Source organism: Falco rusticolus, chromosome Z (assembly GCF_015220075.1).
Source record: "Falco rusticolus isolate bFalRus1 chromosome Z, bFalRus1.pri, whole genome shotgun sequence".
Lineage (NCBI taxonomy): Eukaryota > Metazoa > Chordata > Aves > Falconiformes > Falconidae > Falco > Falco rusticolus.
In genome coordinates, this window is record NC_051210.1 from 2113419 (window position 1) to 2129727 (window position 16309).

Consider the following 16309-nt stretch of genomic DNA (forward strand, 5'->3'; position numbering starts at 1 on the left):
CAAATGGAGAAAGTTGCAGTCGTGGGAAAAAATCACTTAATATTGTAATGTGCTCTTCAGAAGTCTTTGCTTTCAAGTGGTATTTAGTCAGTTCAGATAACGTGGGGAGAAATACATGTAGTGAAAAGGCAAGGAGAAATGGAAGGTGTTGATCCTTTTGTTAGATTCAGTAGGACTTAACTAGCTCAGTGAGAGTTTTGAAATAGAAATGTATTTAGAAATGAAAACAAACCCCCGCTGCTCCACTTGGGCAATCATGAGGAACTGGACTGATCAATGTTATAGGAAAAAATACTAACTGCATTTTTGAGTGGTTAAAAAAAAAAAAAGTGCTTTCTGTTGCTTTTGAGGGATGTAGTACTCAGGATTTTGATCAGGACTAGAGAGTTTTTTCAACTTCAAAATCTGTAAATAATATGAAGGCTATAAGCTTAATCCTTTGGGTAACACTCAAGTTTTTCAGGGTAATGGCATTCTTGAACCTGCACAGTAATTATCACTTAGGTCAGTTGATACTCCTCCTGTGTACACAGCTTTGTCTTCCATGCACAATCGAAAAGCACAGACAGGAGCTGAATATCTTAAGTGTGGTCAAGGATTTTTATGTGCAAAAAGATGTCTGAGGCAGTCTGTGTCTCTATGAAGACAATAGTGACTCACGGGTGAGTGGCATGAGCATATTTAAGCTTATAGCTACTTCAAACATCAAGGACTGTAAGGCATAAAAGATGGTACAAATAACGTTTGGATTTTTAGTCCAGCATTACATTTCTTTTCCTTTTGGATTTGGAATGTCATTGTGTGGGTTTTAGGAGTCAATGAGAATTAGAAGATCTTTGAGAATGTTTTCATAGATACTGGTGAAAAACACAGGAGAGATACTTTGAAGGAAAGTGAAGGCAGGTGTGTATATGCCAGATACACACATTAAGTGTGCTTTTGTATAGGTGCAGGTCCAAAATTTAAAAAAGCAGGAAGCTGATGCTGGTTGTCGTAAATGAAAAGTAGGAACTGTGGGAGATGGCTGAAGAAAGCCACAGGATACAAAGGCAGAGAATCTCAAGCCAGGAGGTAGAAGGTCAAGGACCAGTCTTCAGCTCAGCTGAGAACACATACATGGCTGTTACTGGCCTCATTAGTGCAATGATAAAAATTCACCAGTAATTGACAAAGCAGCTGTGTTCAGTAAGTGCTTTTGGTTAGTGTTTAGAGGGGAAAACTAGGTGTAGTTCTGTTTTAGCAACCGAGGGGGCATGAAACAGCAGCTGTGAAATCTAGACATTTTCAAGTTAGCCAGCTGGGAAATGTTGAACTGCAGAGTTTAAAAAGCTGGCTGAGGACTTGTCTTAACCACCAATAATTGTTTTTCTTCTAGAATTTTTGGGGCACTGAGGGCATTCCAGGGGATCAGGAAAAAAGCTGCTAATATTTACCAAAAGAAAATGAAATGGCACATTCAGTTATGGGAGTATCAGTCTAGGGTTGATTTGAGGCAAATACTGGAACAAGACCCGATAAAGAAAAATATTAAGAAAAAGAGTAAAAATGGTTAATTACAATCTTTGTGAAGTTACATAAACTGGAGCTTGAAAACTAGGTACTCCTGTCTTCTGTGATGAGATCACCAGCTGGCTGATGAAGGTAAAATTAGCAAAGTAATAGACTGACTTCCATAAATCCATGATATCATGCTGCACCACATTTTATTCAAGAAATTAGAATATGGAAATTAACGTAACACGTGATAAATATATTCTTAAGTGAGGTAATATGTCTATCTCAAAATATAAATGGGAAGTTATAATTCATATCTGTGGAGTGTGAAATTGAAGATAGTTTATATAAACCAATTTGCATTTTGTGATACAACAACTATAAACAAAACATACGCATTCTAATAGTGTAATGCCATGATTCCTGGTCATTTGACAGCTATGCTTCACTTGAGAAAACCAAAAGTGGCTCAAGCTTTGCTTTCTCTAGCTCATTCTGCCACATAAAGCTGGGTACCTCCATGGATTGCCATCCTCTTCCCCATGTGGACCCGTCTAGCAAAGCCACAAGCTACTTGCACAACGTTTGTGCTCTGCTCCGTACGGCACCTGTTTTGGGAGTGTACCACTGTCCTGCCTGGCCTTGCAGGAATCAGCTTGGGCTCAGCCACATTAGTTCAGTTAGTCTCTGCCTGACCTCTCATCAGTTTGTAACCTCCAAGTTCTACCCGCCTCATGTGATGGGGAACCACTGATCGAGGGTAAGGCTACTTTGGGTATTAAAGAACATATAGACCATTATCTGAAGAAACAATGATTTTAAATATTAAAAAAAAAAACAAGGCCACAACAAAACAAAACAAAACCAAAAAAAAAATCAAAGATGACATTGAGTTTGGAAATAAGCAGACTTGCAAAGTTATGACAGAAGGGACTGTGTGATTTTGAGTCAAGATAAGATTTGGCTCCTTGATGCAGTGCTGTGTCAAGTTTGGACATCCAGATTTAAGAAAAAGGTAAATGTTAGCAAGCTGGGGAGAATAATGTTGTGTTAACAGTGGATGGATTAGCAAAGGATTTAAATGAAATGCTGAGAAGGACCTTAAACAATCATTGTTTTCATGGTCTAAAAGAAACTACATTGTAAACAATGTCATTGTAGATGGCCCTTCCATCCAGCAGGTACAGGTGTTTAATGAACTTGAATAACAGTAACCTAACATTAGACAAAGACAAAAAGTGGGACGTTATTCCTGGTAGCATAATTAACTGTTGCAGTATTTTAGACCAAGTTATGATGGGTGCTGTCCATCACTGCCAGCACTGAAATCACAGTGGCATGCTCGTAATAAAAAGACAAGATCCTGTTCATAAAAGTGTGAACTTCAAAGAAGTACACAGCCTGTGTTGTGTGGGGCACTGCAAACAGCTGTTACTATGACAGCTTTTCCTCTATAACAGCACATGAATTGCAGAATTTCTTGTGTCTTCTACAAAAATGAGTTTACTCCTATATGAATACCCAGCATGGCTATCAGGTAGGTATTCAGCCTCTGCAGTCAGTTACATTTATTTGTTCAGCTTCAGATAAATTTTGTGTAGAGGCCTTTTCCCTATAATGGCAGCTAAAAAGTAACCTAAATGTTTACCTAAAAATGTAGTGTTTTGGCACTTCCAGTACCATTTGTACATATGATTTATGGTTTGGTTTTTGACAGCAGTTTCTACTTCATAGCTTTAAGCCAAAATCATCTGAAACATGGTAGGTGTTGTCTCTAATTACATGATGATGTAGTTAATGCTTTGATTGTAAAAGAACAAATTAAAATTGAATTACTAGGTATTTTAGCATAAAGCACTCAGGAAAACAACTGATGTATGTGAGAAGTACAGCTTTTAGGAACAGTACAACTTGGATGAATAATACTCTGTGTATTTGTGTACAACAGCTTTGCCCATCATGCCATTGGTACGTATGTATTAGTATGTTTTTGACATATTGGTTAGGATTATGATGTGAGAATGAAAGAGGCACGTGATTCCTGCCTTCACTGCGGTTTAAAAAATTCTTAAACAGCAGCTATATATGATGTGCCAGGTCCTTGTGAATGCTGGGATGCTCTTTGAGAGAGTTTCTGCCCTGGAAGGGGGGCAGGAAGGAAGTCCTACTCTTCAGCAGTTCTTCATGAATGGGGGAGGTATGAATGTTTCTTGGAAGCAGGGGGAGGTTGTTTTGCTTTGTTTTGTTATTTGTTTTACTCCAGGGTTGTTAAGGCTCTAGTTGAGGCACCAAAACCAGATACAGTTGTTGCTTTCACTGCTGCGACTTCAACAAAATTCCAGCAACTTTGCAGGCGCCTCACACTTGAGATTGCTGATGTTCTGCCTTGTTGTTTCACTCCTCCGTCACACATTGCATCTAGTCTTTCACCTTCAACTCTTTCATCAAATGTCTGGTATTTTGTTTAGCTTGCTAGTGTCTAGCATTTTTAGGTCATCACTTTTGCTTGGGACTGTGAGGTCCTGTGGCAGTAGAGAGAATGATACACACACACACAGGTGAGAAACATCTGGAGCAGGCTTAGAAAGGTTGCAGAGTTGTAGATTTGAATAAGACTGTGGTTCTTGTCACGTTCTGTTGCCAACAGGACCTGTGGTGGGTTTTGTTGTGTGTGGGTTTTCTTTTTTAATACAGAATATATTAATATTTATTAAGATTAGCATGATATTTTAAAAAATACAGACTGGCAATTTCCAGCCTTTTCTTTTTTTTTTTTTTTAAACCAAAAGGTTGGAATTTGCCAATTCGTATTTCTCTTAGCCCGCAAGAGTGACTTGGTGACTCAGTGTGATGCCACCACAGTGATGCAAGATGCTTGTCATTTTAGAATGCAGAAAGACTTTTGCTGATTAAGGACAATCCAGAACACAACCCAGCTGTTGCTGATTCCTCTTTTCTTCTGCTCAGTGCTAAATGTTACTCTTATTATTTACTCTAGCTATTGAGTCCTGTCTCCTAGGTGACCTCAAATGACAGTAAGGTTATCAGGCTAGGAAAACATCATTTGATGTCATGATTAGCAATCATGTTTTTGTCACACAAATGAAAACCTTTTATTAACTGAAAATACTTTAGTGGTCCATATGTCAGGAAGCTTTTAAAACAGGAATAGGGATTGGGTAAACGTCCACCCTTTCTGCTTGCTTCCCAGGAGCTTGAAAGGGTAGGTGAAAGGTAATAGTTTCCCTCTTCACAGTGTTTGGAAGATGGCCAGAGAAGAGAATGTTACTTCTTTTCCCACGTATACGACAAAACTCTAGGGAAAGATGTTATGCACTGAGATTTGTAATAGATACGAAGGATAATGTAGCAGGCAGGAGATAAGCAATGGACTAAATTATTTTACAAATTTTTATTGTTATTTTCAGTAAATATGCTATTATATGTGGTTACATGTAGGCAGAACAAGGCTACTGGGCACCAATTTAAAGTCAGCTTGCTTTGTCTCTGCTTTATGAAATCCTTAGTCATATTTCACTTTGAAATTGGTAGAAGTTACTGCTCCTTAGGGTAAGGAAGGGTCTCACAATGTGGCCTTTTGGATTAAATGAAATCTTATGTTCTGTGTTTCTTGCCATATGGATGGAAATATTCCATATTAAGTGAATCCTCAGACTTTCAGTACGCGTACTTTTCTACATATTTTATGATGAGGACTGGTTCAAAATTGGTTCTAATAAACTCGCTATAATGCTCAGAATAAATAAGAGCAAGCACCTTGCCATTTTCCACTGTTTTACTATGCAAATGCTCTCAACCCCTTCATTCAGGTTCCTGCCTCAGGGATTGCATGTTGTGCCTTCAGGGGGCTATAGCCCTTTAAATTTAATTAGCTGTCTTGTGTAGTCCAAACCACTGATGCTGCTGGTTAATAAGCTTTGATCAAAGTTTTTTTTAAAAAAAAAAAAAATGCCTGTTATAACAGCACCCAACTGTGCTGTGCAGTTAAAGTTCCATCTGTGAAGGCTTCTATTTTAAAGCCTATTTTAAGGAGTTTCAGAACTTGACCATTTTAATTGACCTCAAGCTTAAATTATTACTTTATTTTGTTGTCAAGCTATAGTTGGAAGTGATTCATCCCAAGGAATAATCTCATTTCCCTTTCCCTTAAAGCTGCAGATACTTTTTTTTTTTCTTAAACCTGATACTGATCCTCACCACCCCTCTCCGATAGTTTTATGCCTGTAAAGCATTTGCAGTTGCCAAACTGCTTTCCCTCTGTCTTACACTAGGTGCCACGGTCAAAATGCATTTACAGTAGAAATATCAATATGTTTCATATCCCTTTAAAAATCCTGTTGTGAATATTATACTGAGGGATTCATAAGGTATTGCTTTAAAATATTACTATGAAAATTACCAAAACTGCTTATACCTCTGCGTGCATCTTCTTATTGTGCATGCTTCAGTATTTAAAGTGATGTAGCTGAATGTGGTTGCCCTTAAATGAGTCAATATTTATTCAGTGAAGTGATACAATGTGATATAATCTTAATGGATTTATGCTTTGGTTAGACGGTTGCCGATTATAAAGTTTGGTGATTGACCAAAAAAGTAAGAGCACCTAATGACCACACTGCAGGTTAGGTGCAGCAGCACTGACTAATATAAAATTTAAAAATACTTGTTTATGTATTAGTCACATATTACTAAATGTTACATAAGAAGGAGCTTGATCAGCTGTAAAACCTTTTGAAGTGCAATTAAAGCCTTACTTAAATCATCAAATTAACTGTCGTTATCAGATTTAAGTCAAATAGTAAGACTCTGATTTTAGAATTGTTTCTAGTCCAACCTGGAAATTCCAAGCTTAAGACACGTTCCTCTACTTAAAAACAAAGCTAGTTTAAACTAGCAATGTACTTTTCGAACAGAGGTGGAATTTTTTAATATTTTTTCCTGTGGGTTCAATATATCCATGTAAAGAGGAACAAATAACATCAAGTTCCTGTCATTAAAAAAAAAAAAAGTCAAAATCAAATCCATTAATGAAGCAGTACCTTTATAAATTGTGTCTTCTTCCATGACTAAACAGGTTTTCTCCCAAAGGAAGCAAACTGTCTGTGTGTGTGTACCTGGCTCGCTGGCATTTTAACGCTCCCTCTACTCCTCTTCAAAATGTCTTGTGCTTTGCTACGGCTTGAGAGCCTGAAAGTATTAAGCAGCATTAGGCAGAGATAACAAATCCTTATTGTATTTGTGTAGAGTACCAGCATGTTCCTATGGGGCACATAAAGGAAATGCAGACCCTCCTTCTGTTCTTGCTCGTATTTCACACCAATTTGACGTGTACCCAACAGGCTGTAATTAGAGCAGAGTGGGACATAAATTCCGTGAGTCAAGGCACTTTTGCACTGAGCATGCACATTCTGATACTTGTTTCCTTTGCAAAGTCCTGTAGCTTGACCATCTACGAGACAACACTAATTCGGTGGGACCCTTTCTTTGTTTTCTCTTCTTCATGAACTGCAGAAGACCTATTTCAACACCTGTTAGTTGAGAATGTAATTAATCAGTGGTGAAACTGTAACATTAGTGGTCGTGGGGCAGTGCTGTGAATAGCCCTGCTCTGTTTCATCCTCTTTCGATAAACAGTTAAACAACAACTGCTTACCAGGTAAATAGGAAACTTCTGCCAGTCATATATAACTTACCTGGGGTGATCCCCGTGCTAATACTTTGTTTGTTCGTGTGCTTTTAATTCACAGACTCTGTATGTATTTGTTTAGTATCCAGCGTAATGGTCCTTTGGGGATCTGGTGTAATTAAAAGAACTAGCAATAATTATTATACCAAAATATGCTTCCATACATGTGTTATGGACTACAGAAATTACCTCCCTGTGTGTTCGTCTATGCGAACCTGCCACTGAAGCCATGCTTTTACACGGTTTCATTATGATCTTCATGCCATAGGCCTTCTCTAAACAATTATTTTGAGTTGTAGGTCATAAATTGGTTTACCAGAAGGTACAATCAGAGGTTTACCTTTCCTGGGGGGTATTTTGAAAAGGTAAAACTGAGCCAGACTTTTTTTTTTTTTTTTCTGTAAAGGATGTTTTACTTTATCATGAGTGTTAGGGTTTAACTCATTATTATGAGTGTAAATAATAATCAGGTCTAATTTAATGGGAATTTTTTTTATTTTCTATTCAGTTCACACCATTTATTATGATAGTTTTCTTGTGCATGTTTACAAAGCTAGGTATTTGCTTTTGGTGTCTGGATGGTTTTATATAGACATGCAATTCAGAAAGGAAGAAAAGGCGTAGAAAACAGATATACTTCATGGTGTACTGAAAACAAATAAAACCATGCACATGCAAATAATGCCATGCATTTGTAATCATTTCCCTCTTGGAAATATGGATGTGCTTCAGAAGAGTTCATCTTGGGTTTAGCAGTGTCAGATCTTGGAGAAGTGTCCTTTCATCAAAGGGTAATATTGGTTCTTGAGAAAAATGGTTCCTGCAGGGGTACTGATAGCAAGTTTCTGTAATCATGAACATGAGGATAAAAGCCTTTATCTTCAGCTGTTGAATAGGCTGCATGTCAGTGGCAACCAGCAAAGCCCAGATACTGCAGATTCTTGCTAGACCAGAGTCCTGTGTTCTGTGAGCAGTGCATTCAAACTGCATTTTCTGGCATGACTTGAAGCCTGTGGCTGTTGCACATTTTATAACAGCTCTTCTCACTTGAAGATTAGTATTTTGTAGGTTGCCATCTTAAACTTCATGGCTCCTGTCTGATATTTTTAAATGGCTGGTAGTGACTCAAGTAATCAAAAGTTTCCGCTGCTGTTTACCCACACTGGGGTTTTTTGTTTGTTTCGGTTTGTTGGGTTTTTTTCACAGTAACAACCTTCCAGTTCTGTATTTTGAATGTTGGTTTCTCTCTGACAAAATGGTGGAAGGGCACATACTCTGGCCACCTGTGTAACATTCATTGTAATAATTATCTTAATTACTTCCCAACTGTAGTACATCTCATTCGAGCAAACAGCGTATCTTGAGTAAAAGCTGGGTTGCTGAAGATTGCACTATAACCTCTGGTTGTTTCCTTGATTTATTACTTTTCCAGGTTAAAGCATGCATCCTTGTTTTTAAATTGAAATTTTCTTTTGACTAAACATCATACTAAGAGTCTGATAGGTCTTTGCTAGATTTAAGAGTTGTTTTCCCTGTTTGGGTTTACTTTCTGTACCCTTTTTTTTTGGTTCTTTATACCCAGTGCACACTTGATTGGAAACACAGTTTACATCTAAAGAAAAGTCAAAATCTTCATACGATATGAAATAAGAATAGGAAAAGGTTACATTTTCTTTTAATCTTGTAAATAACCCTTGGTTAAGAAGAAGGAAATCCCTTTGCTTCATGAGCTAAAACTCATGAATGTAGTACTGTCCTAAACTTTTTTATGTTTGGGGTTTTGTGGGTTGTTGGGGTTTTTTTGTTTCTTTTTTACTTCTTCCCTCCTCCTCTTCTGCTTATCTTACTGAATATTTTTGTTATTTATGTCCATCTCAAGTAATAGGCGCTGTCACAAAATCACTTTCCTATTTGTACTTTAGCTTTTATTCTTAAAACAGCACATAGATCAATCTAAAAGTTATTGAGGGTGAGGTGATAAAATTGCATTAGAAAAAAGTTGCTCTAATTATTAGAAGCCCTAAATGACAGCTCTAGCTGATACACAGATTCCACAGAAATCATTTGGCATGATGCCATACTTCTTGCAAAACAGTTTCGTGTTGAGCATTGTACTGGAAAGTTTAGAATTTCCTTTTCATCTTTAGGATGAAAGGCTCTTCTCCAAGACCCTTTTCCTTAATTTGCATAATACTACATACATCGCATATACAAGTTTCATGTAGAATATTAGGCATCTGCAAAACTTAGAAGGGAAAAAAAAGTAACAATAGGCAAATGACATCTGTAGTTATTGCTCTGGTTTTGATAGTGCGTTTCACTATATTCCGCTTGGTTTTAAAGATTAACCTGAGATTGTTGATTTATGCTTTTATGTACAACAGGCCAAATTATCTCATAAAGCAGCTATCAGTTACAAAGCCTGTGTTCAAGGAGATCAAACGTTAAGTTACACACTCCGAAAGACAGCTTACTCACATGTGACCTTATGGAGGAAAGACATTTTCCAAACTGGAGCTGTCAGCAGTATCTTATTAGTTTTTTGACTTACTGTATAAATTAAGAGGAACAAAAGATATAATGCCAAATTCAAAGTATTGTAAACTCTGTCTTCTGCTTTTTTTTTTAATTGAGTGGAGACTAGAACCCAGCATGCCTGAAACAGAGAGAGGATGTATTTCCTTATGCTTACAAATGCCTCACTTGATTTACATGGTTCTTTATAGGGTTGATGTATTTTGCTTTGGTATGACACATACAACATGACAACTGTTGAACCTGATGAACTGACGTTTTACTTTTTACAGAGGGTTAGAGCTTTCCATATATATAGAAAGACGGGTGCAAAACCCATTCTCTAGTACTTCACAGTATATGGTCTAAAACAGGCTAATTTTGGATGTGGTTAGATTAAATCTCTTGTCTGAAAGCTGTGTGTTCAGAAAAAAACTGATGATATGGATCTGTGCATCCTGACTATGACTCCCCTGTCTTTGAAGCTAAAGATCTAACTTTCTTTAAAAAGGGTAGATTTACAGAAAAGCATGACCTGAGATGGATTAGGTTTTCTGCACTTTTCATCCCCAGTTCACCAGTCTTTACCTAGTGGACAGCTTTTTTCATATGCCTGTGAGGCAGCAGCTAGTAGTGTGGCCTTGATCACCTGGGACTGATCATCATACTGAAATCACTGGGCCATCACTTGTATTCTTCACAAATTTAAACCTAGTAATACATCTTGCCCAAGAAGGGGTAGCCCTGTACTCAACCTGCTATCCTTTTCTTCCCTTATAGCTTATAAAAATGTCATTCATAGCTCAATTATAAGTCATTACTGATTCTGTCAGCAGGTAAAAAGGTACACTATCGCTCTTTTCATGAGCTTGGTACATTGTTCTAGAAATTTGTGCATACATTTGGATATCTAAAGAGAAATGAAAACAGGTGCCCATTTTTAACTCTCTATTGTTAAGGAATGTGGATTAAAAGGACTTAGCTCTTTGTGTATATATTAATTGCGTCCAAAATGAGCAAAATTAAAATGAAAAAAGGTACATTAGTATACTTTCATATGTACTAGTATTCTGGAATCTATTAAGAGTACAATAAAAAATAAAAATCATCAGTTATTCCATAATAATATTTCTTAACCTCTCTTAACCAAATAACTGCCTCAATCATTTGAAAAACACAGACAAAACAAACTAGTCTGCAGTACTGGTGTCCATGGCAGAAAACCAGTTTATTCTGCCAGTTTCAATTGCCTCCCGCTTTACTGCCAGGGGATTCCTTTGTTTAGTTTGAGAGGAGAGTTTAATATTTTTACTAAACAAAAAATAAACTTTCCTAGCACAAAAGTGAATAAGCACCTTGTTGGCAACTGTGCCAGTAGCTAATAATCTCAAATTTCAAGAATGACCAAAGTAACTTCCATAATGTCATTAATTATTCTGTCAATAGCTTGGAACGTTATTGCATGCAACCAGGTCAAACAAGACCAAAAATCTCAAATCTCTTATGCTGAAACTTCTGTAGAGGAGGCTGTTGCGTCCGGGTTTGGCCATCTTCAGCAAACAGTATGGCCTGAGTGGGAGAACTGTAAATGTGAGCTGGGGAAGGGGAACTGAGTGGGGAAAACAACAGAATGCAGAAAATAGGGAGAGGCTAAACTTAATATAAAGCTGCATTTATGTGTTTTATGTTGTTTTATGTTTTATTATGCAGTGTTTTATGTTGTTGTGACTTTTCTTACTCAGATCTGAGGTCTGTAGACTACTAGAGAAAACTGCTGACACTACACAAATCCCTGTTACATATGCCTTTGACTGTAAAATACTGGTTTATATTCACCACCACCTTTTTGCAAATCAGAAGAACGTTTTGTCTAATTCTTATACTAGCCACTGCGTTTGTTTTCCTCATCCTCCTCTCACCATGCACTTTCTTTTTGCCTACAGTCTTTTAACACATTCATGGCAATAAATTAATTTTTGTCTTTGTAAGGAACCTGTTTGTTTCAAATGGAGAAATAAACTCAACCTGTAGGAGAACCCTTTCCAGCAGTGCTTGGGCTGCTAAGCTCAGCCCTGCTTCGGGAACTGAGACTTTGGATCTTCCAGGTCTGTTTACCTGGCTAAACTGTTGTCTCTGCTTATACAAGCTGTCCCTAGATTTCCATCTGCTGATCCTGCAGCTGTGTCCAATTCAATAAGGGAAAAGCAATGCTTGTTTGGGATCAGCCATACTGCGAGCTGTTGTCTCAGTCCGTAAAAAATAGCTCTTTAATCTATAGCCACGAGTTGAATTCTCACAAGGATACTCATTACTTAGGTTCCTGGGAGAGAAGGGTCAGGTCATGAGTGTCTGATTGCCAGCCATTTCCTTAAGACCTTTCCTGGGAAACATGTGGGGCAGGCAATCAGAAGGCTTTGGAGTGGGAGCTGAGAAACAGTATGTGAAACTAAGTGCTTAACCTGTTTGTAACCTCCGGGAGTTCTTGCATAAGGGTGATGTTGGCATTCTGGCTCTCTCTGTTGCGTAAAGTTATTTTAGTTTTGTACCTCCGTGTTGTGTGAATGCAACTTGTATGCTGAAGACTTTAAGGTAATTTAAAGGAATTCAAAAATTCAAATGGAAAAGAAAGCTGTCGTTTACTCACTAGTCAGTAGTTTACTTTGTTATACCTCAACAAATATTAACTTCTTTAGTTATGCATAAAACTTGGTCTGTTTGAGGAACAGTATCATTAACTAAATGGCTCACTAGTAACTCATCGCTCCTGCAGAAAGCATTGAAACATTTTACATGCAGTCTTTTAATTCAAACAGGAGTTTCAGAAATTTGATGGAGACGAAAGCTTCATTGCTTGTTCTTTTTTTGTTTAAGAGGTGAAGAGAGAAAGCACATTATAAAAACTTAGTCACTTCCCTGAAGTTGCCCCATGGCCAACGAGAGACATGGACGGAATATGTCTCGCAGCAAAAAGGAGATGATGTGGGACTCTCCTCTGAGAAGTCAGACACTGGCTTCTTGCATCATTGATCAGTGTATGCTAAGGGAATGTAAATGAAGCAGACAGTAAAATATATGCCTTTGTATTAGAAACAGCATACATGGCATTATATGACAGAGAATCTAACTGCTGGATTGTATGGATTAAGAAGGAGCATTCAAAGCCGAGAACCCCATAGGCAACGCTGGAAGAATTTCATAGAAATGCTGTTTTTTCCAAAGCAGTTACATGTTGTGAACCACTGGATATCCTTTAATTAAGATACTTGGTTCTTGCCTTCCAATGACTCCTGTTTTCTAAATGTGAAAGGTTTGCAGCATTTTTTTGTTGGGATGTCCAGAAACACTGTGTTGATATGGGAAATAAAAAACAGAAACAAATGTACAATATGAACAGGATACATGGTAATAAATAATTTTCTTAGCCAATTTGTTTTTAAAAAATCCTTCAAAATCCACAAAACAGAATTGTGTGTAGATCTCTAATGCCTGTAGTTTTTACCTAGCTGCTTTTCTTGGCATGTAATTGCAACACAGCTCAAAACAGCTCATTTATGTTTAGTCCTAGTGCTAAACAAAGTTTAGTAACAAGGACTTTTGTATGACCAAAATCACCTGCCTCTCTGTTTGCTGTGAAACATCACTTACATTAATTGCTTGGCATCAGCTCCCGCCTGTATCCAAAGACAAATCCTCATCCACAGCTTATTCAAACCTAAGTTCAAATTAGCATTAAGAGTATTCAGCTCGTTACTTGTTCCTTGGCAAGGGTCTGTCACTTACTCACAGTTTGCTTTAACTGAGACTGATTGTAGGCTGCCTGAATACTCAGTTCCCTGATTTCCTTACTTGACAACAGCAAAACTGAGTCACAATTCCCAGTGCTCACTTGTTTTAAAAGGTGTAGCAAGGTGTGCTTAAATCTCCCTACGAAACACTGCTGCTTGTTTGCGTGGCTGCTCCGTGAGAAATGAGCCTTTATGCAGGAGATGAAAAACATGTTGATTCTTGTCCTCCAGTTGAAGCTGCTTGTAAATTATATCTGATTTTATTTCGGTTCTGTTCAGCAAAAAGGTCAACTCGAATATTGTCACCTACCTTGTGTTTAAAAAGAAAATGCTCACTGGCATAGCTTAGCCCTGTTCCTTAAAAGAAATCTGTACCATTAAAAGGTGCATTATCATGGGGACACAGCACCCAAATGAGCCATCGACTTTAGGACGGTGGTTGAACTGTTAGAGCCACACGCTCAGGCAGCTGGGTTCTGACTTATTAGAGACTTATATCAGTTAAAAGTCTTGTGTTGGGTGTGATAGAGTAGCTCGTAAGAATGGGAAGTGGTGGATTTTCATGAGTATTACTGAAGCGATCAGTTGTCTTGCTGCAAAGCAATACAGGTATGCAGCCGTGGGGTCAAAGGAAACGTAACACGTCTCCCAAGCAGAGGAGGAACAGCACTGCAGAGTGCCCTCCATGCAACAAAGTCAGATGATTTGGGGGCAAATAGAGGAGAAAGGAGGAAAAAAAACAGGAATAGTCAATTTTTGAGAAAATGGCACAGGAACAGAAGTGACTTTACTGCTGATCTAATTTCATTCCTTTGGCTGTCGATTTAATGGCATGAGAAGGGTGGTGGTAAGTTAGGCAAACATCTGCTTAGCTTTTTGGTAATTACGGCTGTTGAAATACAATCACTTTGGGCAAATACAGCTACATTTACTTTTATATTGGACTGTTTGGTAGCTAAGACTTTGAGCCCGTGTAGAAGGCTGAACTGACAGTGACAGAGCAGGTCCACTGCTGATGTTTATTTATAGAGAAGATAAGAAACTTGGGGATTTTGGGATAGATGTAAAATAGCGATGCACCTTTAAATTAAATGAATTTTCAATCACTAGACAGTACTGTCATTCATTTTCATATGATGTGCCCTATTTTTATTTTGCTTGCTTGTTTTTTTTATGTCCCCCCATGTTTAAAGCCATATCATTAACGAGTGACATCTGGGAATGTGTTCCGTCGTGTTTGTAAGCTCTGAGAATATTAACAAATCACTAACCAAGCACAAGTTGCCATCAAGATAGAGAAGAAAATTATATACACATCTTCTCCAGGTGCCCCGGAGGAGTAAAGTTGTATTGTGCACTTAGCTTTTGCAAATGAAGCTTGTTATGTAAGCATGGTTTATATTTTCATCGGGAAGAGAAGGGTGTTTTCTTTCAGGAATTTCTAGTGTGTATGTCCAAGAAACAGTTGAGGCTTACAGCTTTCAAGGAAATGTGAAAAGTGCTTCTGGCCACCAAGGAATTGATAAAGATTTTCGACACTTTTGACACAAATACATCTGTCTTTTCTCTGTGATTGGAGATGGACGTGGGTTATAAATGATGGAAGTGTGATCTTTGATTTCCCACCTGCCTGCATCTAAACTGATTTTTTTTTTTTTTGGGGGGGGGGGGGGGGGGGAAATCCACAACCAACCAACCAAAAGATGTTGCACAGCTAACTATTACACTGAGCAGCTGACCTCGAATGTTGCAGGCTGACGACATTGACTCCGTCAGACCAAGGGTAAAATTGGATCTCTGTCATGAGTTCTGTCATGTCCGGAGTCTCTTACCTGTGAAACAGGACAGGGATTAGAAGATTCTCTCTGGAATATTTTTAAGGGCTAGGAGTGCTTTCAAACTATCCTGAAGATATTTGGACCATGAGATTGATGTCAGTCATTTTCACAAAGCATCAGCAAGGTCAGAACAGTGATTGGCCTTTCATTTGTGCGCTTGTGCGAGTGAATCGTATTACTTTCTAGGCTATTGAACTGTAATGTATAACGATGGTTTATTCTTTACTCAGTTACAACATTTGGTTCACAAACTGCTTAGTGAAAAAATAAACTTCTTTCTAGGCACGTGAACATCAAAAAAATGTTTAGATGTCTGAGAACTTCCTCATTAGCTTTGTAACGTGATTAAATTTTAGTAATCTATGAGAATAAAAGATGTACAATCATAGTACGCAAAATCCCACAGATCTGGGGAACAAGCATCATTCCTTCTGCATCCTGAGAGAAGGAGAGTCTTGTCTGCCTCATGCTGGACCTTTGAGAAGGTAATCATTAAGCTTTGGAGAGCTAAGGAGAGGAGCTGATTTATTGCTTCCCTGCTTATCCCCCAAGGCAGGATAACTAAGGATGGAGGAAATACAGTCATCCCCATTGTAAGCAGTATATCATCCCTCACTGTGTGCCTTGCTTGTGAGGCTTGGCTGATGTTTGGGGGATTGAAGTTACTTTTATGTGCAGAGCAAGGCCAACTCTGTGAATGTTCCTCTGTTCTTTGAAGTGGCATAGACATTGGAGAGCTTCACTGAGCATCCAGATAAGAAGGCACTTTCAGGAGTTGTTTATATTTTATGGCTAAAATACATCATTTAAAATAGTTTTCTAAAGCTACAGCCCTAGTAGGGCTGTGTCTCTAGCCTATTGAGGAGAATTTTCTGTGCACAAACAATGCGAAGTTGCTTTAAAATAACTCACTGGCAAATCCCCTGGGCAGGAGCATGTCAGCCAGTCTATGTCCAGCTGGAAGGAGAGGA

General features: G+C 38.1%; 1 protein-coding gene across 2 annotated transcripts in view; it reads left to right on the forward strand.

Annotated features, from left to right (window-relative positions):
* The window catches only part of XRCC4 (X-ray repair cross complementing 4), a 177218-nt gene that overhangs the window by 84823 nt on the left and 76086 nt on the right, over positions 1-16309 (forward strand). The gene's annotated exons all lie outside the window — the stretch shown is intronic.